We start from the raw sequence: 25,909 nt of genomic DNA, 5'->3' as shown, positions 1-25,909 counted from the left end.
CGACCCTGTCAAACGCTTTCTCAGCGTCTAGAGACAGGGTCAGGAGGGGAATATTGGATCTATTAGCGATATCCAATATGTCTATTATTCTTCTAGTATTATTGGAGGACATACGACCTGGCACAAACCCAATTTGATCTCGATGGATCAGTTTATCTATAACGGTTTTTATTCTAGTCGCAATAATTGCAGAGTAGATCTTCATGTCGACATTTATTAGGGCAATGGGTCTGTAATTTTTTGGATCATTAGGATCTTTTTTAGGCTTTAAAATAGGAATTATATTGGATTGGAGTAGTTCTTTGGGTGCAGATTTTTTTTCAATGATCTCATTAAACAAGTCGGTTAAGGGAGTAACCAATAGTGGCATCATATATTTGTAAAAGGCATTTGTAAAGCCGTCAGGGCCAGGGGTTTTATTCCAAGGTAGTTTTTCAATTTGTTGTTGGACTTCTGCATGTGTAAATGGTAAATTAAGGAACGCTAATTCTGCAGGAGAAATTTTTGGAATCTGAATGTTTCCAAGATATTTTAGAACTTCACTATTTTGAGGAGTATCATTGAGATTATATAACTGTCTATAATACTGATTACATTTTTCTCCTATTTGAGTTGGGGTTGTATAGGTACTGTTTCCATCTATTAGTTTTTCCACTCTATTTCTAGCTTGGTGAATTTGTAATCTTTTTGTAAGATTTTTAGAGGCTCTGTTTCCCATGTGATAATAATTCACTTTTAATTTGTTTATATTGATTTGAATTCTTTGTTCTTCTTTAACCCCTTAAGGACCAAACTTCTGGAATAAAAGGGAATCATGACATGTCACACACGTCATGTGTCCTTAAGGGGTTAAAGTTAATTAGATTTTGTGTTTGTTTTAATGAAGCTCTTAGTTCCTCTGAAGATTTTTGTTTATTTAAATTGGAGAGCCTATAAAATTCAATATATAAGTCTGCCAAAGATTGTCCATTATTTTTTTTTAAGATATGTCCCATTTTAATCAGGTAACCTCTTGTTACTGCTTTTTGTGTACACCAATTAGTCGAACAAGAGGTATCCTGGGGGCAATTCTCCTCAAAAAAATTGGTTATTAGAGACTCTAAGTCCTTTTTATTCTTCTCATTTTCAATTAGTAAATTATTGAGTCTCAACGTGGAGATTCCCGGATATGGAGCAGTGCCTATTTCCATAATAATGAAGCTATGATCTGCCCAAGGATTTTGCTTAATCCTAACTGTATGGATAGTTTTTAAAGAGTTTGGATTGGTTAAACATAGGTCTATCCTTGAAAATGATCCATGTACATTTGAATAATGAGTATAATCTCTCTCATACGGATTGTAAATACGCCATGGGTCACAGAGATTATATAATTTACATATATTACTAAATCTTTTTGCTTGTTTATGTATTTTTTTGTCTGTATTAATCAGCACATGGGATTGTTTATCCAAAGTAGGATTTAATACACAATTAAAATCTCCAGCAATAACCAATGTGCCCTTAGAAATTTTTTCTACCTTGATCATTAGATGGCAAAAAGTAGTCATTGGATCTACATTAGGTAGGTACAAATTCACCAGCGTGTATAACGTGTTATCGATATTGCACACTAAGATAATATATCTAGCCTCTTTATCCAGTTCACAGTGAATAACTTGCAATTTAAGGTCATTCCTAAAAATAATTGCGACACCCCTTTTTTTCTATCTGTCAAGGACGCATGAATGATTTTTGAGTATAAATCTCCTCCCCAGCTTTGTCTAGAATTTTTAAGCCAATGAGACTCTTGAATAAAGGCTATTTGAATTTTATCTTGAATTAAAGAATGATATAGCCTATTCCTCTTATTATTCGTGTTTAAACCCTGCACATTAGAACTCAATACTCTCAAAGATAGTATACTTCAGTGTTTAGGTGATCTATCATCTCAGTCTGATTAACATACGTACAACCATTCATTCCTAATTTTCGGGAAGGGCAGGCCGATAGAGGTCTGACCCCATCCGGAAATATTGCATACCTTAGGTAGAAATTTCTACCCCATCCTATGGAGCCCATAGGGTCTCCGGAGTAAATGTAGCAAAACTACATATAGAGGGGGGAGGGTTCTGAGAGAAAAGGAAAAGGACAAAAAAATAAAAAAAAAATTCATTCGATATTTATACAGAGATGAAAACCTTATAAATAGGAAATAAGTTAAATGGTTATTTTTAAAGGATAATATAATATATATCCTCTGAGAATTAAATTTGTGATTTATAAATTGTGTGTTGTCTACGTTATCAGAAACTTTAAGATAATAGTATGTGCATTTATCATACAGTGATAATAGACCGCGAGGGATTATCCTAAATATAGGGATAAAATTGTGATGTAGTAATGATCCTTTCCCCTTTCTCTTTCTCCCCTTCCTTCCCGCTTTCCTTTTTTTTAAGATATTTTAGTGTTTATCTTAAGTAATGGATATATTTTTTGTGTTCCATGTGTTATCCATATCTATATAAAATTTAAGATGTCAATGTGTAAATAGTGTGTAAATCTTGCACTTATTAATAAACCAAAGAAAAGTTACCCTAAGTATAAATGTGGGGTTACGAAGTGTTAAAAGTGTCGCTACATCGATCAGCAATAAAGAGAATAATAGGATTTATCCTAATTTGTGTAGTGTCTATACGTGTATAATTTCTATGATGTCTTTAACAAGAAAAATTGTCGAGAAAAAAAAAAAAAAAAAAAAAAGGAACACCCTAGCCCCCCAACGAGACACTCTATATTCCTATTCTGTTGTCAGATTCTTTAGTTTTAACCATTGTATAAGTTTTATATTCGAATCAAATGTCTCCCTAATGCCTTCAAAAGTAAGGGCTATTTTTACTGGGAATAGCCATTTATATCTAATGTCCAATTTTCTGAGAATTTGTGTAGAAGGGTAGAAAGATTTTCTTCTCATTCTAGTCGCGAATGATAGGTCTTGATAAACCTGGATCTTCCCAAATTGACCGGTAGTTGTGAGATTTGATCTTGCAAGCCGAAGTACTTTGTCCTTAAATTCCAATGAGGTGAAAGAAACAATAATGTCTCTAGGTATGTCTGCTTGTAGAGCTTGGGGTTTGAACATCCTATGACATCGTTGTATAGTATTGTCAGATTCACAGATGGGTATATTCATGGCTTGAAAATATTGATATAAAATCTGTTTTAAGTTTTCCTGCGGTCCTGTTTCTGGAAAGTTTCTGAACCTCAGATTATTGCGTCTACTTCTGTCTTCCATGTCGTTTATTTTCAGCTCAAGTTCTTGAATTTTTTGATTCATTTGTTTGTTTTCGTCTCTGAGAGAATGAATATGAGAATCGATTTTGGCTATTTGATCTTCAAAGTTTTGGAATCTTGCCATAAGTACGTGGATTTCCTGTTTAATTTCGAGTTTGATTTCAGCAATACTTATTTTTAATATGTTATTGATTTCAGACAGGTTAGCGCTTAGGCGATCTTGTAATTGAGAAGCTGTGATCAGATCCTTATTATCCTTATTATCCTCAATCGTAATGTTTTCCTCATTAGTCAATGATTCCTCCAGATTGTGTTTATTATTTTTTGTATTATCTTTCTGCTGTTGTGGGGAGAAATATGTAGACATTGATCTGTCTTGATGTAAGTCTTTTTTATCCTTCTTTCCGGCAGTTTTGTTGTCTTGGGTTTTTCTTGAGGCCATGATGAAGTCACTACTTAGTTGTCCAGCCCTTGTATCGGTTTTAATCAACTAGGAAATATTTATAGTCTTGAGTTTTCCACTTAGGCAATGAAGATAGTGCAGTTAGAAAATATAATTATGCCGCAAGTGGGAATCTTCATTTAGTGTAAATATATAACCTTTTTAGTTTGTTGACGTGGGCTTTTCTTGAGACCTTAAATGCAATCACTGCTTAGTTGTCCGGCCCTTGTTGTCAGTATTAGTGGGATGACAGGTGTTTTAAGTCTATAATTTTCCACTTAGGCAATAATAATAGTGCCAATATAAAATGTAGATATGCATCAATTAGCAATTAGTGAGTATATAGCCTTTGAATATATAGCCTTTTTAATTTTGTTGTCTTAGGTTTTTCTTGAGGCCATCGAGAAGTCACTGCTTAATTGACCGGCCCTTGTTGTCAGCCTCAATAAGATAGCAGAGATTTTAAGTCTCAAGTTTTCCACTTAGCCAATAAGGACAATGCAGTTATAAAATGTAACTATGCATCAACTAGCTGTCATCATTCAATATGCGCATATAGCCTTCTTAATTTGTTGTCTTTGACTTTTCTTAAGGCCTTACTGAAGTCACTACTTAGTTAACCGGCCCTTGTTATCAGTTTCATTGAGATAGCATGCATTATAAGTCTCGGGGTTTCCACTTAGGCCATAGAGATAGTGCAGTTATAAAATATAAATATGCATCAATTAGTAGTCTTCATTTAATGTAAATATTGCCTTTTTACTTTGATAACGTAGGCGTTTCTTGAGGCCTTAAATGAAGTCACTGCTTAGTTGACCGGCCCTTGTTGTCAGTTTTTAGTGGGATGGCAGGTATTTTAAGTCTCTAATTTTCCATTTAGGCAATAAGAATAGTGCAGTTATAAAATATAGATATACATCAATTAGTTGCCTTCATTAAGTGTAAATATATAGCCTTTTTAATCTGTTGACTTAGGCTTTTCTTGAGACCTTAATGAAGTCGCTGCTTAGTTGACCGGGATAGCAGGTGTTTTAAATCTAAAGTTTTCCAGTTAGGCAATAAAGATAATGCAGTTATCAAATATAATTGTACATCAATTAGCTGTCAATTAGCTGTCTTAATTTAGTATGAGTATATAACCTTTTCAATTTTCCATATGTTATTAGAGAAAAAACAGTAATTCAATATATGAATTTATAATTAATAGTATAAATGATATCTGGAAGAATTATGAAGTAGTAGACTTATCTGAGGTTCCGTCTTCCTATTTCATGCAGGGTTGAAATTTGCTAGTAGTTATGACTTAGTGTTGACCAGAAAATTGACATAGGCATTATTGGGTATCCAGGCGATATAGTCAGCATGTAATTCGGAAGCCGGTAATGCGCCAGTAATATGCGAGTAGTAAACCTGCGTACCCCTGCTTGTATATTATGAGGAAGGCACAGCTCGGAAAATTTTGGTGTCTCGTGTGGGAAGTTTAGGCGTTCATAACAGCGTGATGTGTCTCGCCATGCTCCACAGAGTCCTCCGCCCCTCCTCTTCCGTCACGTCCGCCGTCAGCACGTCATGACGCCCACTATACGCCAAGTCCCCACATTTTGTCAACTTAATGATTACTATGGTAGATTACTTTTCCATATGTATAATAAAAAAGAAGAAAAAAAAGAGCAAACAACAAGGTTGGAAAAGGTTGACAAAATGAATATATAAAGCAAATAAACCTGTTACCTCAAAACTGTTTTTAATATAATAAACCTCAGGTTCTGAAAATAAATATTTATATATATTTTTTAAATTAAACATCTGTAAAAAATGATAAAAACTCATCTTTCCTTTTAGTTAATGACCGGATCCTTCAGCCATATACATACACCTTTGGTCAGACAGTGTTTAATAACTGTTAGTCTCTATGGTCTTCCCGGTTTCTCTGCAGCGAGTAAAGCGGAGAAGATCATGGAGACTAACTGTTGGTTCCAGAAAGACTGTCATGGTTAGTCATTACAGTGAGAATTACCAGGAATGCAAAGTAAACCTCAAACATAAGTCCAAAATAGTCAGACTGAAAACAAAAATGACTTGGAGAACCGACTTCTAAATCAGCTATTTTGACCTAGATTTTGAAATTAATTTTGGATTCCTAGCAATTCTCATTTTAGTGAATAAACCTGTGAATGTGGAATAAATCCCCCCAAAAGACTTACGGGATTCCTTTTTTTGATCAGCTTTGCAAAATATTTAATCATCGTACAGTAAATGCTCTTCATTTTATCAGAGACACATATGGACCTCATATTTTATTTTTATTATTGTAATATTATGCTATACAGCACTGGCTAGGGTGGTGCAAAAAGGGTTCAATGTCATGCTGGGCACTTATCTCAATTACATTACACACATGGGGATGAGGAAGAGGGGACCCTTTTCCAGCTCCTGTTCATACTGGGATCTCAAGGGGCAAGGCAGGTTAATAGATGGTCTCAGGTGCAGGTTCACTTTAAATAGTAGGGATACAAACAGCTACATTATTTTATATTTGCAGATATAATTAGCAATACTTGTTTCCCATTGTTGTGCAAGCCCTGAGTTACTCCAGAAAAAAAAAATACAATGGGAGTGATGAAGTCAGATGTCAGCCACCGAACTGCAAGTTTATGAAATTTCCTAGTGTTACTCATTATATGTGCTATGAAAGATTTTACACCACTTGGTAAATTTGTCTTCACATTTCATGTCACTTTTCTAACCCCTTTTGATAACTGACGTACATTGTAAACTCAACCTGATCTCATGAAACCTATTAAAAAAAATATGAAAGCTGTACATTAGGATTTTCTATGTTTGTTTAGATAAATATTTAAAGGAACTGACAGAAGTATAAATAAAAAGGGCAGGAACAAATTAAAATGAAAACAATATAAAATATAAATGAAGAATAGAAAATGTGCATGGTTATAAATAATAAAAAATAATCCAGAAAGCTAGTGGAGAGTCTCTCATGTTATATTTTGCTTATGGAAATGGCACTATGAAAAGCATGAAGGAGGCATCCATAATGTAGCATCCTATACACACTATAAAATTCTACAGGGATAAGTAAATAAGTAATGCAGTAATGTCGAGCCTTGCTCTTTGAGGCCAATGTGTTTGCAATAGAAACACTACATACTACAGCTTATAAGCCTCGCATGGCTCACAGGTGATGTCTGTACTTTCTTTGTTTTTAGTCATACACGGTAGGCATACAGCCTTCAATGTTTTAATTGTTATTTTTTTTATTATTAATTTAACCACTCAACATTTTGCAACTCGGCTGTAAACTCACAATTTAGTGCACGTGCCTCAGGTTCATGTTCATGTTGCACCAGTATATTCCCTATTTCTCTGAACCTGATGCCACTTTTTTTTTTAATTCTTTATTTTTCTTGTGCGATAAGCGATAACAAGCGTGCATAGCCACGATAGCATTTGCAGGCAGTATATACAACATTTAAAATCTTGGCAGTCAATACAGCACTTTTTTTTTTATATATAACATGAAGTTAACAGACTAATAAACATTAGTGTATAAATTTTAAGCAAGCTAGGTCGAACGTGTATAAAACAAGGTTTGGTTTGCTGAGGCTTAGAAATACGGTTAGTAGGGAAGACAGCTTTCACTTCGTATCTCATGCTTGCCTAAACGGTTAAGTTGTCGAAATATGATTAATTAAAAGAAGATAAAATAAAACCAGATAATCAATGCTTAACGCTGAGTACATCGGCATTTGTGGTAGGTATACCAATGGGCACTTAGAGAGTCTTCCATAAGATAAGATCAGGAGTTGGTCAGATAAGACACGTGTCAAAACAGGCATATGTTAGCATGAAGCAAACATAATTTAGCGTGACTTAAGCGGTCTCTGGTTAAATGACGTATAGAAAAATCACACAGGGTCTGGTATAGCAATTAGTGAAGGTTATAACATGCTAGACTTCCTATGGGGCCTGTCAAGTACTATGCAACAACATAATTCTAAATATGAGACATGTCTAGGCTCTAGGCTGCTTCCTTTACTGATTTAAACAATGCATATATATCCAGCTTGAGAGTCTTGGACCCCTAGACTGAGGATGCTCGTCTATAACAGGTTTCACAGGTCAACTGACCGGCTACTGAGCCATAGTACCTCCCTGCCAGTCTGTTCGTTAAACCGATCATCCGATGCCCACTGTTGGTTGTGACCCTGGAGTTTGTAGGTTCTGTCTCGTGGGTCGGCCGTTATGGCGCTCCTTGGAGTTTGCCGCCGTACGGTCACTTGTATTGTGGGAAAGTCCAGCAGCATGGCTGAGGGGGGAGTGGAAATTGTGTGGGGTAGTCGGAGGGGGTTTGGAGTGTGTCGTTTCAGTCTCTTTGGTCCATCCGATTCCTGTCTCCGGGCTGGGTAAGTCGTCTGGAGGGTCCCCTTTGCTTGCCAGGGTTGTGAATTGGGGTGCACTGGGTGGGTGTTCCGGCAGTTCTCCGTTTGTGACAAGGTCAGTCTTTTGGGCTTACGGGCTCGCCGGGAGCCCCGTCCATGGCAGCGCCAGTCCCTTGCTCTGGCTATGGGAGGGAGTGTACGTCTGTGGTGGGTTTTTGTCGGCAGTACCTTAGGTGAGCTTGTGGCTTTTATGGGTGCCTCCACTTGTCTGATAACCTCAGAATAATTTGGAACTGATCAAATTCGAATATTTGTGTTAAATCCGTTTTATTGATTACAGTTCAGGAAACAGTTTCCCCACACAGGGGATGCAGTAGTAGACATGCTATAAACAGTATATGTAGCAGTGAAAGTTAAGCAGTGTTAAAGTAACATTTGCCTACGCAGAGGCTTACGATTTGGTAGAGCAGTTATGGCAATTGTGAACAAAATAAACTGGTTGTCCCCGTAGGAGAGTCCTGTGGTGCAGTTAGCATGGGACATGGTTACCGCGGTTAATGTGGGTTATTCATATTGGTAATAAGTATAGGCGTTTATGAGCATCGTGGCTGCCTATGATTTTGATATGTAGCTTGGGGTTAGTTGTTCGTCTGCAGCTTTGCATCTGTTTCCAGGGATTGTGTAGGATGGGAGGTGTGGGTCCACTTCTGTGGAGTATGTCGGAGAGCTCCCGTCAGGGGTCATCTGTTATTGGTCCTGTTCTGTGTCAGGATAGTGGGCTGGGCCCTGGTTGGAAGGTCAGGTATGAAAGGGTGGATGGGAAAGGGAGGGAGAGAGGGGCAGAAGAAAAAAAAAAAAAAAAAAAGAGGACCCCTTCCGTCTTGCTTGAGCACTGCCCCCGGTCACCGCCTCAGCCCTCCGTGCCCCGAGGGCTTCCTCAGGGGTATCTCTCTGGGCGTCCCCTGTCTGCCCTCTGGCTGTTCAAGTAATAGCCAGGAGTTGTATGAACTCGCTTCTCATGTCTCAACCAGTGGAACCATCTCTTCATGTACCTTTCTTTATCTTTCGCTCAGGTCGCCTTTATGTCTTCAAATTTCCTTGTATACTCCACCTCTTCCACCCATCTTCTGAGGGGGGGCGGGGGGAAGTGCGTGGTTGTCTCCAGTATATGGGAAAGATAGCTTTCGCTGCGTTGAGGAGTCTTGGAGTTGGCATTGTGGTGTGATGGAGGAGATTTGGGGCTGGATTCCGTGGTAGGATTTCATCAGTCACTTCGTTTCCCAAAATGGTCTAATGAGGGTGCAGTCCCACCATAGGTGGATAAAGGTTCCCCCCTCTTCTCCACATCGCCAGCAGGTGCCAGGCGTTGTGTAATCCCGAGCGTGGAGGGTGACAGGGGTTTTCCTGCAGTCTTGCCGACCCTTGAGTCTTTTGGACATGAGTGATGATCTTGTCCCATTCTGCTTCTGAGAGTGTTTCACCGAGATCCTCCTCCCACCGTCTGATGCATGGCGGTGCAAGAAGGTCCGTCGCCAGTGTGGCATAGATCAAGGAGATTGCTCTTGGTGGTACTGAGGGATATGAAATCCGTTCGGTCTCGAAGTAGGCACGGTCTTTGTGGGATTAAGTGGGTGTAGTGCGGTATTTGTTCTCTCGCCATAGTGTGTAAAAATGTGTGCCTTGGTTTTGGGAAGAGGGCAGATTTAATAGCACATCGGCTATACGGAGTATTGTGTTACTGTTTGTCAGTCATGGGAGAGGCCCTTGGTCTCCTGCTTAGAAAACCAGGTTGCCAATCAGGGGTAGCAAGGGGCTTGGATCTGGTGCCATTTTGGTGCCAGATACGGAGTGTGGCTTTCATGAATGGGTTTGTGAGGTTAAAGTGTTTGTTCGCTTCCTTTGTGAATCCTGAGGTCGCAGTTGGTGCTATTTGCCTATAATTGCACGCAAGGTTTGTCGCGTGGTGTCACGGACCAACTGATAATTCTCGTGAGGTGAGCTGCAAGGTAGTATTTTTGAGTTTGGGTAGTGTCAGTTGGGAATGGGCTACGGGGGGGGATTTGCCTTTCCAGATGAATTTGCGGATTGCCGCTTGAACGGTGGTAAAGAAGCTCCTCGGAACTGTGACTGGTATTGTTTGGAAGATAAAGAGGAGTTTGGGGAGCAGGGTCATCTTGACTGCATTCCTCCACTGCATAATCATATCCCCAGGCATCGCATCTGGGTTTCGCAACAGCGGAAGGGAAAGTGGTGTTGTAGCGTCCGCCATTGGAAAGGCCTGATGACAAGGCCCAGGATTTAGGATTTGGAGTAGTTCATTTGTAAATTGGATATGCGGCCGTATGTCTCGAATTCTGTCGTGATCGCTTGTAGGGATGTGGCCAGGTCTTGCACTATGAAGAGGAGGTCGTCTTTGTGGTGTGTCTGGCATATTTTCAGTCTGTGTATATTCTCATTGTGTCTGATGCTGTTTAGGAAGGGTTCCAGCGTTAGCGCGAAAAGCAGGGGGGATAGGGGGCAGCCTTCAATCTGATGTAGTCCAGCCTCAGCAAGATAGGTCCGTATGGCTTCACTCCTGCGGGGCGTCTCGTTGTCCAGTGTTCCTTGGCGTATGTGATACAGATCTTTGTAGTATTGAAGGAAGGTAGCGGAAATTTGATCCAGGAGGTAGTCATTCCGATGGGTATTGTCTTTATTTTGGGAATGTATGGCTGGGTTCTGCATTGTTTTAGCAGGTTAGCCAGGAGTCTGCCATACTTGTTCCCGTGTTCATATATCAGGTGTTGGAAGTGTTGGAATGAGCGTTGCATTGCTCGGTTCAGGTATGAAGTGAGTTGGGTGCGTTTGAGGAGGAGGTCTCGGTATGTGGACGCCTCCAGTGTTTGTTTGTGTTGGCTTTCCAGTAGCGCATTTTCATTGCTTAGATCCACCACCGCCTTTGTATTTTCTTTTTTGTGCGTCAAGCATATTGCGATGAAATAGCCCCTAATCCCTGCCTTGTGGGCCTCCGAGCAAGTCAAGGGTGTCGTGTCCTCTGTCTCATTGGTGGTAAAGTAAAACTGAATGGTTTTTCTAGTAGTGTCCACCAGGGCAGGATCGGCAAGGATCAACATGTTGAGGCGCGAGAAGGTCTGGCGGGGTCGGAACAAGGGAGACTTGAGTTGCATGCGGATGGATCTATGGTCCGACCAGGTCATGGGCAGAATTTCCGACTCAACGAGAAGGGTTAGGTGATGGTGTGGTAGGAAAAAGTAGTCCAGCCTAGAGTAGGAGGCGTGCGTCGTGGAGTAGAATGTATAGTCCTGCAACGTTGGGTTCAGTGCTCTCCAGCAGTCTGTAAGTTGGTGATGATGGAGCAGTTGGAGCATTTTTTTATTTTTACGTGTCTGTTGTGGGGTGTTGTCGCAGGGTTTGCAGAGGTATTTTGGTGGTGTAGGGACAGGTTTACGTTTCTGCCTATGAACAGGGTGCCCTCTGCGAATTTCATCAGGTTGTTCAGGGTTGTGTGAAGGAATTGGTATTAATTGGAATAAGGAGCGTATATGTTCGCAAAGGTGTACTTCTGATCGTGTATGGTGCCTTTCGTGAAGATGTATCTGCCCTGTTTGCATCGGAGGGTGTCCAGTTCTGTGTAGGGGATTCACATGGAGAACAGTTTTCTCACCCCAAGGGTACAAGGTATCAGATTGTTGCTAAAGAATCCCAGCGGGAAGTTGCGGTCTCGTAATGAGGGCGCCCGATTCTCTTGAAAGTGCGTCTCTTGGATGAATGCCACTGACGTTCAGTATTGCTTTAGGTCTTGGAGGAGTCGAGAGCGTTTCTCGCGGACGTTAAGTCTGTGAACATTATAGGAGAGGAGGTATAGGTCCTTCCGGGTATAGCGGGCGTCCCCTGGGGCCAGGATCCCCAGAGCAGTCAGTGGGGGCACAGTGGGGGTGAGGAGAAAAGAGAGAGAGAAGAAAAAAAAGAGAGAGGGGGGAGGAGTTGAGAGAGTAGGTTAGGTTGGTCCCGTCAAGTCCGAGTGTAGTGACAGGTCAATGGACAAGTGTCTGGGCACCTGGGGTTACTCCAGGAGTGTAGTGACCCCCACACAGAGGGGGTGCACTATGTCCTTATCCTACAGGGTGGGTAGACACTCAGTGCCGGCCCCCAGCCGGTGGGTTCGCAACCATGGATCATAAGGGCCGACCTTATGTGAGGTCACGTATAGTCTGGAGTAGTGTTGGTGAGCCATATCTCGTATTAGCCCGCATAATCTGGGTGTAGCTGCACCTCTTGGTGTGTTTTCTGTAGTATGGTGGGGTCTGCTCCACTGGTGCGAGTATCTTGTGGTAGTTGCTTCATCTCTATTGTTTGTCTATTCTCGTGTCTGGAGTTTCGTCCTTATGTCTGTTTGGTGTGTAGGAATATGTGGGTACTGGGTGTGATGTGGCAAAATGGCTTTTGTGTGCATATATCCGCTGACTTTCAAATGAGGGTTGGGGTGTAGGTGCGTAGGCGATCGTGTGTTTGGTTGGGGTGGGGATCTGTGTGGTCATGGTATCCGGACTGGCGTTTTCATCAGCATAATCAGCATAATCATCACAGTAATTCACAGGTACAGTAGTAGCAGTTTCCTATCATTTTTTTTTCTTGTGTCTCCAAACGTCCCCTTACTTTTTTTTGTTTTTTTGTGTCCATTTTCCTTCCCCCCTTGTTCCTATCTCCTTTTGTCTTTCCCCTTGCCTCTCCCTGGTGATTCCCCCCATTTCGTATTTCCCCTTTAGTCCCCTGTGGTTATTGTTATTTCATTTCCTCTCGGTATTCTTTCATCACCCCTCCCTTTCTGGTTTTGTGCCTTTCCCTTGTTCCACACTCCTTCTCCGTCCACCTGTTACCCCAATCTCCCTTCATTTGTGTCAATTGGGGGTTTGGGCAGATCTAGAGGGATGCCTCTGCCCGTGGGGGTTTCAGCTTTTCCAGGGGTGCATGGCAGTGCAACTCCAGATGAGTCGTGTGGTTATGTTGCGAAGTAGCTTTGGTGGGGTGTCTGTGGTCACATCGTTTGTGTGTCAACTCCCCTTTCGTCAGGTAGTCCCCATGTCATCCTAATTTTATTTCCCCTTTCTTTTTCATTTCTTTTTCCCCATCCCTCCCCCCCCATGTTCCCCTCTTCTTCTTCTGTGCACTATTTCCCCTCTCCTTCCTCCCCAGTGGCTTATTGGAGGCCCAGTGGATTATTGGAGTAACTGGTGTGCCAACCAGTTGAGCACTTGTGCGGACAGGAGTCCTAGGGTGCGTTGGAATCCCGGAATATCATAAGGGGCCCAGCCTAGGGAGCTGTTGGCCTCCCAGCACGTGGCAAAGATAGTGAACAGGATTTCAGGGATATTTTCAGTCGGGCCACCTTCCCTAACTCCCCTGACGCAGAGGTTCAGCCTGCGGCCTCTATTTCCAGGTCCTCCACCCAGGTGGTTAAATGGACCAGGCTTGACTCCCAGTTGGTGACCGCAGTATTGGTCGCGTCTATGTCAGAGCGGAGGGCTCTGGAGTTGTTATTCTGTCATCCATATTTGCCATGTCAGCTCTGACTTAGGCTATTTTGTTGAGGACCACCCGGCTTAGTCGGTCAGAGATGGCCTCAAAGTCAGCCTTCGTAAGTAAGTTCGAGAGTATGGTCCATAGCTCCCCGTCTAGCGCCATCTGTGCCTTAGGTGAGTTGGATGGGGCTGGTGAGAACCTCGCGGGTGTCACAGATGGTGAGTCCGGGGTCGGACTGAGGGCCTCAATTTCAGGTTGGGATGCGAGGACCCATGGCGTAGTGAGGTATGTGCGGATGGAGGGTTACACCCTGGATCCCGATGGTTTGGGGATGCCGGGGGGGTTCAGACGGTCGTTTTGTCCGCCCCATGCTTGGCTGGCAGTGTGTGAGGTGAGCTTTGTAGTGTGATTTTAAGCGTGGGCTACAAGGAGCTGTAAGGTTATGCGGCATTTTTCTAGGCAGCCAGACACGCCCCCCCAAAATTCTAATATTTGTACGTTCAGTCTCCTGGCCTTTCACACTCAGTCCACTGGTCTCTACACTGATTGACCATATTTCTTACCCTTAGTTCCGTCAATAACTTATCAGTCCTTGGTGCCTAGGTTTCATGTCTAATGTAGTCAATATCAGTACAAAGGTCTCTTCATTCTGTGTTTCCAGATCACTTACTTACAAACCCTGCAATATCCAGGACTCTCATACTCACTTCTTTTATTTTATTTTATTTATCAGTGTTTACTAACCTTACTTTAAATCATCTTATCACTTTTTATCTCTCCATTTGCTATTTTCCGTGTCTACACATTTTCCATCTTTACATATTTCACCATCTGATTTCCTCTGCTGTCTAGTACATGAATTTCTTGTCTTTCCTTCTTGCCATTGCTATTTCAGACATTCTATTTGCTTTCCAATGTTCTTGTTCCTTATTTCCTCTCTCATTTCTGCGAAGATTTTCCCTTCTTTTCTACATTTTTTTTCAACCTCTTTTTTTGCGTCCCTATTTATTAGATCCCTTTAGTACGTTATCTTTGTTTTTTCATTTCTCCATTTATTTCCCTTTTCTATTTTCATCTAACACGCTATATCTTTTCCTTTTACTGTCCCCCCAATTACCCCATCTTTTCTCTTCACAGTTGTGAAGCTCTAATATATTTGGTTTGTATATCTGGATCCTGCAGCATCTGACTATTCTTAAAAATACAGAAATTAGACCTTTGTTTTAAATATGTTTATTGGTATCATGTCTTGAGTTCTCTTATCGGACAGATTGTTATGAGAGCAAACAGTCGCCTGCGCAGAGGCTAAGGTATCGGTTCAAAAAGGTCAATGCAGAATATCACCTGCGCAGAGGCGAATTAGTCAGTACATATAAACATATATAAACTTTGCGGGAATGCATTTGTACATATTTCAGCACAGACTGCGCATAAGGAACAGATTTATTATGTTACGCTAGCTGCTCGTGTGCGTGAGGCTTCATGGTTATGTATCTTATCACCGCGCTTTGCGGGCTTAAACACATGTATGCCTTAATAATAATTTAAAGAAAACTAATAGCGCAAAAAACTGTATGCATGGTATACAAGCTCAGATTAAGATATCGGTTCAAAAGGGGCAATGCGGAATATCACCTGCACTTAGGCGCGTTAGGCAGTACATATAAACATATATAAACTCTGCAGGAATGCATTGGTACATTTTTCAGCACGGACTGCGCATAAGGAACAGATTTATTATGTTACGCTAGCTGCTCGTGAGCGTGAGGCTTCATGGTTATGTATCTTATAACCGCGCTTTGTGGGCTTAAACATATATATGCCTTAATAATAATTTAAAGAAAACTAATAGCGCAAAGAACTGTATGCATGGTATACAAGCTCAGATTAAGGTATCGGTTCAAAAGGGGCAATGCAGAATATCACCTGCACTTAGGCGCGTTAGGCAGTACATATAAACATATATAAACTCTGCAGGAATGCATTGGTACATTTTTCAGCACGGACTGCGCATAAGGAACAGATTTATTATGTTACGCTAGCTGCTCGTGAGCGTGAGGCTTCATGGTTATGTATCTTATAACCGCGCTTTGCGGGCTTAAACACATGTATGCCTTAATAATAATTTAAAGAAAACTAATAGCGCAAAGAACTGTATGCATGGTATACAAGCTTAGATTAAGGTATCGGTTCAAAAGGGGCAATGCAGAATATCACCTGCGCTTAGGCGAGTTAGGCAGTACATATAAACATATATAAACTTTGCAAGAATGCATTGGTACATATTTCAGCACGGACTGCGCATAAGGAACAGATTTATTATGTTACGCTAGCTGCTCGTGAGCGTGAGGCTTCATGGTTATGTATCTTGTAGCCGCGCTTTGTGGGCTTAAACATATATATGCCTTAATAATAATTTAAAGAAATCTAATAGCGCAGAAAAACTGTAAGTACCGTATTTATCGGCGTATAACACGCACTTTTTCCCCCTGAAAATAGGGGAAAAATCGTGGGTGCGTGTTATACGCCGATATCCCATAATTACTTACCTGTCCTGAAGCGTGGGCCGGCTTCACAGCTTGCACCGCGGTACAGGAACTTTAATTTCATGTTCCGGTTTCCGGCGGGACTGAAAGGAAGTGTGCACAATAGTGTGCACACTTCCTTTCAGTCCCACCAGAAACCGGAACATGAAATTAAAGTTCCTGTACCACGGTGCAAGCTGTGAAGCCGGCCCACGCTTCAGGACAGGTAAGTAATTATGGGAGGGGGAAGTACACTATGGGAAGGGGGGGGGGAAGTACACTATGGGATGGGAGGGGGGGGGGAAGTACACTATGGGAGGGGGGGAGGGGAGGGAAGTACACTATGGGAGGGGGGGAAGGGGGGAAGTACACTATGGGAGAGGGGAGGGGGGGAAGTACACTATGGGAGGGGGGGAGGGGGGGAAAGTACACTATGGGAGGGGAGGGGAGGGGGGGGGGAAGTACACTGGGAGGTGAGGGGGGGAGGGACACTATGGGAGGGGAGGGGGGGAGGAGGGGGAAGTACACTATGGTAGGGGAGGGGAGGGGGGGGAAGTACACTATGGGAGGGGAGGGGAGGGGGGGAAGTACACTATGGGAGGGGAGGGGGAGAATACTATGGGAGGGGAGGGGGAGAATACTATGGGAGGGGAGGGGGAAAATACTATGGGAGGGGAGGGGGGGAGAATACTATGGGAGGGGAGGGGGGGAGGGGAGGGGGGGAGAATACTATGGGAGGGGAGGGGGAGAATACTATGGGAGGAGAGGGGGGGAGAATACTATGGGAGGGGGGGAACACTATAGGATGAGGGGGGAATACTATGGGGGGGAATTTCCTGGAATTTCTTTCTAAAAATGAGGTGCGTGTTATACGCCGGTGCGTGTTATACGCCGATAAATACGGTAATCTCTAGTCTTATACGTAGTTAACAGGTAGCATAGAAATTAAACCAACACTAATGCAGCATGTGTATAAAAAGTAATTGTAGTTGGCTTGCGAGATAGGTGGCAGCCATCTAGTGGAGCTTATGCAATACTGGGTACTTTGATGCAGATAACGCTCCCATACCATCCTTGCACATTTATAGCGAAAATATATAGGGCAATCAAAATGAATGGCAAAAAAGTGAAAAGAAAAGAGAAAAGAAATAAAAACTAAACAACCAGGATGACTATAGCCTAGGACTCTGTGGTGATCAGATTAGGGCTGTCCATGACACAGCTACCGCGTGACCCCAGTGTGCCGGGTCTCCATCCGTCCTCCCCGTTCCGGACTCAGTCCACCGGCAAGGCTTTCCGTGGCCCTGTGGGCACTCAGAGGCAGAGACTGTTCGCAGGACCCCCACACCTAGAGTCCGAGAAACATCCGCCTCCTGCACCTCCCCAGCACCTCTCAAGCCTCAGCGGAGTGTGTGCCCCCCATCCCTTCTGGCCCCGGCCACATACTTGGGGGGGGGGTGCGCGCCTCCCCAGGCCACCGGTCCGCCGGAAAGGCCCCCACACACCCGGTCCACCGGGCTCGCAGCACCCAGGGCAGGTCCAGCCGAGGACCACCACAGACTTGGCCGGTCAGGGCTCCCACTCCTCCAGTGGGCTGTCAGTCGGGGGAGTCCATCAGGGTGCCAGCAGCATCTTTGGCCACCCGCGCTGTTCAGGTTAGCACCTCATCTTTACCCGGGAGTAGGCAAATGTGCGGTTGTGGTGAGTTTGAAGTCGGTAGAGTGCAGCTGCACCTAAGTCCTTATCCCCTGTCATCATAGTCTCTGTCCGGAGGCTTCCTCATACCTCTTCCACCCCATTTGCTGGCGGGCTCCTTTTTGGCAGCCTTTGCCAGTCCAGGAGGTTGATCTGGGCCTAGCACGGAACTTCCGTCTCGGCCCGTGTCCCCTCCATGAGGCCGGGATTACCCCCACCGGCCGGGGGGGGGGGAGCGGGGCCGCGCCCGAGCCAGCAGCATCTGCCACCAGGGTAGGTTTCAGCTTTGTGTCTATTTCTTGACGCGGGGGATCGGCATGCGTACTGACCGACTCGTGGTCGTCCGAGTCTGGGCTTGCGGCCATGGGTAGGCCTTGAAGGTCGTTTGCGGTGCTTCCAGCCTGCTTTTGGGTTCCATTTGGTAGCATCTTAAAGCTGGTGGTTTCCTCCACCCTGTTTCAGCGGGTAATCAGATCTTTGTGCCTTCTGTGGGCATTATAAAGCCTTTTTTTGTTTGTTGAGGCCTGGAGCCACTGTAGTTTGCTTCCAGGCAGCTCGGCGGCCGGCCCCGCCCCCCTCGAAATTAGACCTTTGTTCTTGACCAACAGTAATGGATTTAGTATTTATGTCTATGTCTATTTAAATGATAGCGTTTTTTTTCTGCCACCGCATCTTGTGTCTTATATGAGTCCTATCTTGCATACCAAAAAGATTTTCCTCTAGAACGGCTATTCATTTAAGGATGATGTTCTCGGGATGGGGAGTATTGTTAGCCCTACACAACACAAAATGTTTAGCGCTAAAGAGAAAAGGTTAAATTTTGGTTTCATTTGAACACATTACCCTTTCCATATGTTTTCTGTATCTCCCACATGACGTTTGCTAAACTCTAGACTGGCTTTGTGGGTCATCTAGATTATAGGTGCCCATGGACAGTTTATCTTATATCACCTGCAGATTTGTCTAATACTTTGAAACTTAACTTTTCTCTCTCATTTTTTCTCACAGACTAGTGCCTTCTTTACCCGATCATTGAGTTTTGTCTCTAGGTGGAACTGCTGTATGCAAGTTAATAATGGGCTTAATGGTTCTTTGGTGGATTTTAGAAATATATAAACATGGGTAGCGTGATGCCAGTCAAGTACACACCAGCTTACAGATTAACTACTAGTTTATTTAAAAATGAATTAAATACATATAGCTAGACTGACACTAAAAAAATCCAGCTAGAGATAAAATTGTGAGACTGGCATTGTGACAATATACTTAGATGTAAGACTTTTTTTGAATCTCTATTTAAATACCTTGATCTAATTGGTGGTACCTTCTTTCCTTATTCTATCTACTGAAGGAACACCTGCTTTGAACAAGTATATTAAGGCTCAGAAAAATGTGAGTTTGAAATGGACTAAGTGTTTTTAACACCTATCTATCCATCTATGTACAAACTGTATTGTGCTTTGCTGGTCACATTTTCCTTTGCAGTCACATTTAAAGAGGATTTCATATGGTACATGCAATTTTATATATTTTATATATTTCCCTTTTATTCTCACATAAGTGCACTTACAGTCCTCCAGGGACAGGCGATGCTGCTTCCCAGGTGCGGCTCCACAGAAGGGGGTCAAACTTGTAAGTTCCCTCATGGCAAAGGAGCAGAACTTTTAAATCCTACGGTGAGCGCCGAAGCAAGGCCTCTTAAAGTGACAGAGGAGGACGGAAACCAGCAAAGGGGATGCAACTAGAAGGTGGAGCTGCAGTAAGTGGACATGCCTACTCTCCCTATTTAAACTCCACTAAGCCATGACTCTTTGCTCAGTTATACTGTGCTCCTGTTGTGCTCATACCTTCAGTGCCTGTTCTCTTGTCTTCTGGTATTTTACCCCGCCTAACTCCTGAATATGATCCTGTGCCGCCTGTCCTGACCTTTGGCTTCCCTGACCAATCTTCATCTGACTTGTTTGTACAAAGTTACAAGAGACTTGCATCCATCAAGTTCAGCCTTTCCACTAATGTTTTTGCTGTTGATCCAAAAGAAGGCAAAAAACCCAATCTGAAGCGCTTCCAATTTTGCAACAAACTAGGAAAAATTTCCTTCTTGACCCCAAAATGGCAGTCAGATATCTCCCTGGATCAAGCAGCTATTAACCCACTAATTACTGCATTCCTGATTGTGCTTACGGACTTTTCTGCATCTAGGCTTCATCTACTAAACATCGTTCTAACAACTGTTCACTAATAATGGTGTATTGTTAAACTAACCTTTCACCCAGCAACCAGCAATTTATGTCAGGCAGCCTCTCCTCCCTTCCTGCCTCCCTCCCTCCCCCTGAGATGATACATCCAGATGATTGCTGGTCCATTCCTATGCTTCTTACTGGGGGCCCAATGGGCATGTGCAGCAATTGCTGATTTCTGCTATATACACCCTGTTCCAAATGATTATGCAAATTCTATTTAACCCCTTCAGGACCGGCCTGTTTTTGCGATGTTTGTACGTTAAGGACCAGAGCAGTTTTAACACTTTTGTGGTGTTTGTGTTTAGCTGTAATTTTCCGCTCTCTCATTTACGGTTCCCATACAAGTTATATATTGTTTTTTTCAGGACAAAAGGGGCTTTCTTTACATACCATTATTTGTATTATGTCCAATATTGTATTTAAAAAAAATAATAAAATATGGTGAAAAATTAAAAAAAAAAACATGTTTTTGGACTTTTACTTGAAAAATCTTTTACTTATCTACAAAAGCTAATGAAAAAAACTGCTAAATAGATTCAAAATTTTGTCCCGAGTTTAAAAACACCCAGTGTTTACATGCTTTATTGCTTTTTTTTGCAAGTTATAGGCCTATAAATACAAGTAGGAAATTGCTGTTTCAATATATATATATTTTAAATGTATCAATAGTGACCTTGTAACACCGTTATCTGTCATAAATCCCCGAAACACACCTAACATGTACATATTTTTTTTAAAGTAGACAACCCAGGGTATTCAAAATTGGGTATGTCCAGTTTTTTTTAGTAGCCACTTAGTCACAAACACTGGCCAAAGTTAGCATTTATATTTGTTTGTGTGTTAAAAATGCAAGAAACGCTAACTTTGGCCGGTGTTTGTGACTAAGTGGCTACTAAAAAAGGCTGAACATACCCCATTTGCAATACCTTGGGTTGTCTTCTTTTGCAAATGGTATGCCATCATGGGGCTAATTCTCATTCCTTGGCTACCATACGCTCTCAAAGGCAACCTAACCAATCCGACAAATTTCAATAAAAAAAAAAAGTAAAATCAAGCCTTATATTTGACCCTGTAACTTTCACAAACACTATAAAACCTCTACATGTGGGGTACTGTTATACTCAGGAGACTTCGCTGAACACAAATATTAGTGTATCAGAACAGTAAAATGTATCACAGCAATAATATCCTCAGTGAAAGTGCTGTTTGTGTGTGAAAAATGCAAAAAACTTCACTTTCACTGACAATATCATCGCTGTGATATGTTTTACTGTTTTGAAACACTAATATTTGTGTTCAGCGAAGTCTCCCGAGTAAAACAGTACCCCCATGTACAGGTTTTAGGGTGTCATAGAAAGTTACAGGGTTAAACACAGTGCTAGCAAATTCAATTATCTGGACTTTCGGCCTGGGTTGGCAGGCAGGTCCCTCAAATTGCAATCATTAAAATTACTTAATTAGGTAAAAATATTACATAAATACACATGTAGAATTTTAATATATATACATATTTATATATTTGACGTCTACGTGTATATTTATGAAATTATTTATGTAATTATGTATATGGACATATGTATATTTTGTATTGTTTTTATTTATTTATTTATACATAGATATATATATCATTACATTCTAAGTATATTTTGATATAAATATATATATATATATCAAAATACTGTTAGAATAAATTGCATATATAAATATTTTTTTATAATTATTAAAAATTATTTTTATTTTTTGTTATTTATTTTTATTAACATATTATTTGTATTTTAGAATAATATATATATACCATATATATAGCAATTATATATATATATTGTATATATTCGTGTGTAATTTAAATACAAGTGTATTTTTATATTAATATACGTATATATAAATATAAAAATACACTTAATATGACATTATATATATGATACATATACATATATTATATATAGATATAATACATGTATATATATCATATATATATATATACACATATTATTTATTTATTTTTACACTGATTTTACACTGTTTTTTTTTTTACTTTATTTTTAGGATTTTTCACTTGCAGGGAGATTGCCTGTCAGCACAGACAGTCCCCCTGCAGGCAGATACACAGACACCTATTGCGGTCATGTGATCGAGTGATCACATGGCCGTGGGGTCCTGATCTGCCGAGGGGGGACTGCCCGGGCAGACAGGCAGTCCCCCTGGACCGGGTGGAGCACTGATCGCCGCCGTGGGACCGACGGCGATCAGGTAAGTAGCCCCAGACCGTTATGACGGTTCAGGACCGTCAGCGGTCCAAACGCACGTTTTACCGCTGACGGTCCTGAACCGTCAGCGGTCCTGAAGGGGTTAAGTGTCACAAAGATTAAATATTTTGTTTTTCAGTTTAACTCATGGATGGCATTGTGTCTCAGGGCTCTTTTAATCACTGAAAACAATCTCGGACACCTGTGATAATTAGATTGCCAGGTGAGCCCAATTTAAGGAAAAACTACTAAAGGAGGGGTGTTCCACATTATTAAGCAAAGCACCATTTTCATGCAATATGGGGAAGAAAAAGGATCTCTCTGCTGCCTGAAAAGAGTGAAATAGTTCAATGCCTTGGACGAGGTATGAAAACATGAGATATTTCAGGAAAACTTAATTGTGATCACCGCACTATTAAGAGATTTGTGGCTGATTCAGAGCACAGACGGGTTTGTGCAGATAAAGGCACAATGAGGAAGATTTCTGCTAGATCCATGCATCAGATCAAGAGAGCAGCTGCTAAAATACCATTACATAGCAGCAAACAGATATTTGAAGCTGCTGGTGCCTCTGGAGTCCCACGGACATCAAGGTGTAGAGTCCTCCAGAGTCTTGCATAAACCTTCTATTCGGCCACCACTATCCAATGCTCACAAGAAACGGCTGCATTAGGCAGAAAAATACATGAAGGCTAATTTTCAAACAGTCCTGTTCACTGATGAGTGCCGTGCAACCCTGGATGGTCCAGATAGATGGAGTAGTGGATGGTTGGTGGACGGCCACCCTGTTCCAACAAGGTTACAACGTCAGCAAGGCGGTGGTGGAGTCATGTTTTGGGCCGGAATCATGGGAAGAGAACAGGTCGGCCCCTTTAGGGTCCCTGAAGGTGTAAAGATGACCTCTGCAAAGTATGTAGAGTTTATGACTGATCACTTTCTTCCCTGGTACAGAAGGAAGAACTATGCTTTCCGTAATAAAATCATCTTCATGCATGACAATGCACCATCTCATGCTGCAAAGAATACCTCTGCATCAATGGCTGCTATGGGGATAAAAGGAGAGAAAGTCATGGTGTGGCCTCTATCCTCCCCTGTAGTTTTGTGACACAGAACTTGTATTGATCAATTATTAAAGCATTATTGAACGTCTTTTTGAGGAGTGCTCATATTTCTCAGACTGCTGGGTGCAGTCTGCATCCAATATGCATTAAAACCATTACATTAATATATTGTGATTTTGTGGTCTCAGTATCTCCCTTTAAGATGTAAAGCAGCTGCAGCCCTAACATTAGAAAACCTGTAAGTAATAGTTAGATTTTGCTATTAAATACAGTGTAAAACACCAAACCCGAAAGCTAACACAAGTGCATTAAGGTTTGAAAATCATCTCTTGCTGTCTCTCAAAAACAGTTTTTTGACTAATGAATATTTTTGCAGATTCATTACTTCTCAAGCATTAATGGCAATAAATAAATTATTCACAATCAACAATACATTGTTTTGATTACCAAAAAGGAATGCTACAACACTGCAATGTAAATGTACTCTTGTTCAGGGTTATAAAAGCTGTGCATGCAATACCATGTGAGTACCAGTAGAGGGCAGGTAGAACACACATTATAAGTAATCCTCCAGGTAACTCTACATTTATAGAAATTATATTGATTCACATTTTATTCTTAATTTGTTTATATTTTTAAAAAAGTAAATGCTGTATGTATAATCTCTGTTCATTGACATTATGTAAATCTGAGTACAATTGTAAGGAATAAAAACATCATGTATTTTATGCAAACCAATACACAACATAGCATTATCTAATATTACATGAATTTTTGCCTCATAATAAATGCGCACAGAGGGAAACTTGCCATAATGGCACCTCTTACCTCCAAGCATTTTTGTTAGTGAACAGAAACATTTACGTAAAAAGACCTTCATGATAGAGTCCTAACCTCAACATCTGAGGAAAGGGATTTAGGGGTGATTATTTCTGATGACTTAAAGGTAGGCAGACAATGTAATAGAGCAGCAGGAAATGCTAGCAGAATGCTTGGTTGTATAGGGAGAGGTATTAGCAGTAGAAAGAGGGAAGTGCTCATGCCATTGTACAGAACACTGGTGAGACCTCACTTGGAGTACTGTACACAGTACTGGAGACCCTATCTTCAGAAGGATATTGATACCTTAGAGAGAGTTCAAAGAAGGGCTACTACACTGGTTCATGGATTGCAGGATAAAACTTACCAGGAAAGGTTAAAGGATCTTAACATGTATAGCATGGAGGAAAGACGAGACAGGGGGGATATGATAGAAACATTTAAATGCATAAAGGGAATCAACACAGTAAATGAGGAGACTATATTTAAAAGAAGAAAAACTACCACAACAAGAGGACATAGTCTTAAATTAGAGGGACAAAGGTTTAAAAATAATATCAGGAAGTATTACTTTACTGAAAGGGTAGTGGATGCATGGAATAGCCTTCCAGCTGAAGTGGTAGAGGTTAACACAGTAAAGGAGTTTAAGCATGCGTGGGATAGGCATAAGGCTATCCTAACTATAAGATAAGGCCAGGGACTAATGAAAGTATTTAGAAAACTGGGCAGACTAAATGGGCCGAATGGTTCTTATCTGCCGTCACATTCTATGTTTCTATGTTTCTATGTTTCTAAATTAAAAAAAAAAAAATCGGACCCTTTTAATCCTTTACAGTTTTTGTTTAAAAAAAAACTCAAAGCACAAACTAGTGTATTGTAGAACTAAATAGGAATTGTGGGAACACCTAGAACATGCATTTCTAGTAGTGGTCCAGCCGGAAAAACAAAATCTATACAAAATACAGGTAAAAGAACAGTGCACACACACAAAAACAAAAGTTTTACATTTTGCAAGGCTACTTAAAATCATCTATCTTAGCAAACAAATATGGAGATTCAGTTACACCATATGGCCATATTGTGCAAAGCCCATCACTACCTCACAGTACCCTAATATCGGCGGGTCCTACACTAATTTTAACATGGGAGATTTGCATAAACAAAGTGATTTAACTACCAAATGGCAGAGAAGTGAACAGTTAGACCACAGGTGCATGATCTATACACCCAAAAACATTTTATTAAACTTAAGTTGCTTTGGTGCTTATAGTGCCTATTTAATATTTCGTAGTAAATGTCAAGTATTGTGAAGGTCAACTTTCTACAGTCTGTAATGGACAAGTATGCTAGTGGGTGGCTGTACAGTGCTTGTTTAAAAATTCTGTACTGCTCTGACAAACGTTCTTGGTGTTGAGTAAATTCAGTTTATTATAACTCTCTAATGGGGTTTCAAAACAATGTATTCAGCTGTCGAAACCTATTTTCTTTTTGTGGGCTGGAAATGCTATTACAAGTCCTTGCAAAGTAGCAGTTTAACACATAGATAGAATAGAGCATTAGTAAAATTGTCAAAGCTTGATAGCTGCTGCTATTTTGCATTTATAGTGGGTGGCACCAGGAAGCAGCCTCAATTTAATGTAAGGGCATCAGTCATTAATACATTAGTTGTCATAATCATTATTAGCTTT

This window comes from Pelobates fuscus, chromosome 3 (genome assembly GCF_036172605.1).
Source record: "Pelobates fuscus isolate aPelFus1 chromosome 3, aPelFus1.pri, whole genome shotgun sequence".
In the NCBI taxonomy this organism is placed as follows: Eukaryota; Metazoa; Chordata; class Amphibia; order Anura; family Pelobatidae; genus Pelobates; species Pelobates fuscus.
Note: the sequence above shows the minus strand (reverse complement) of the source record.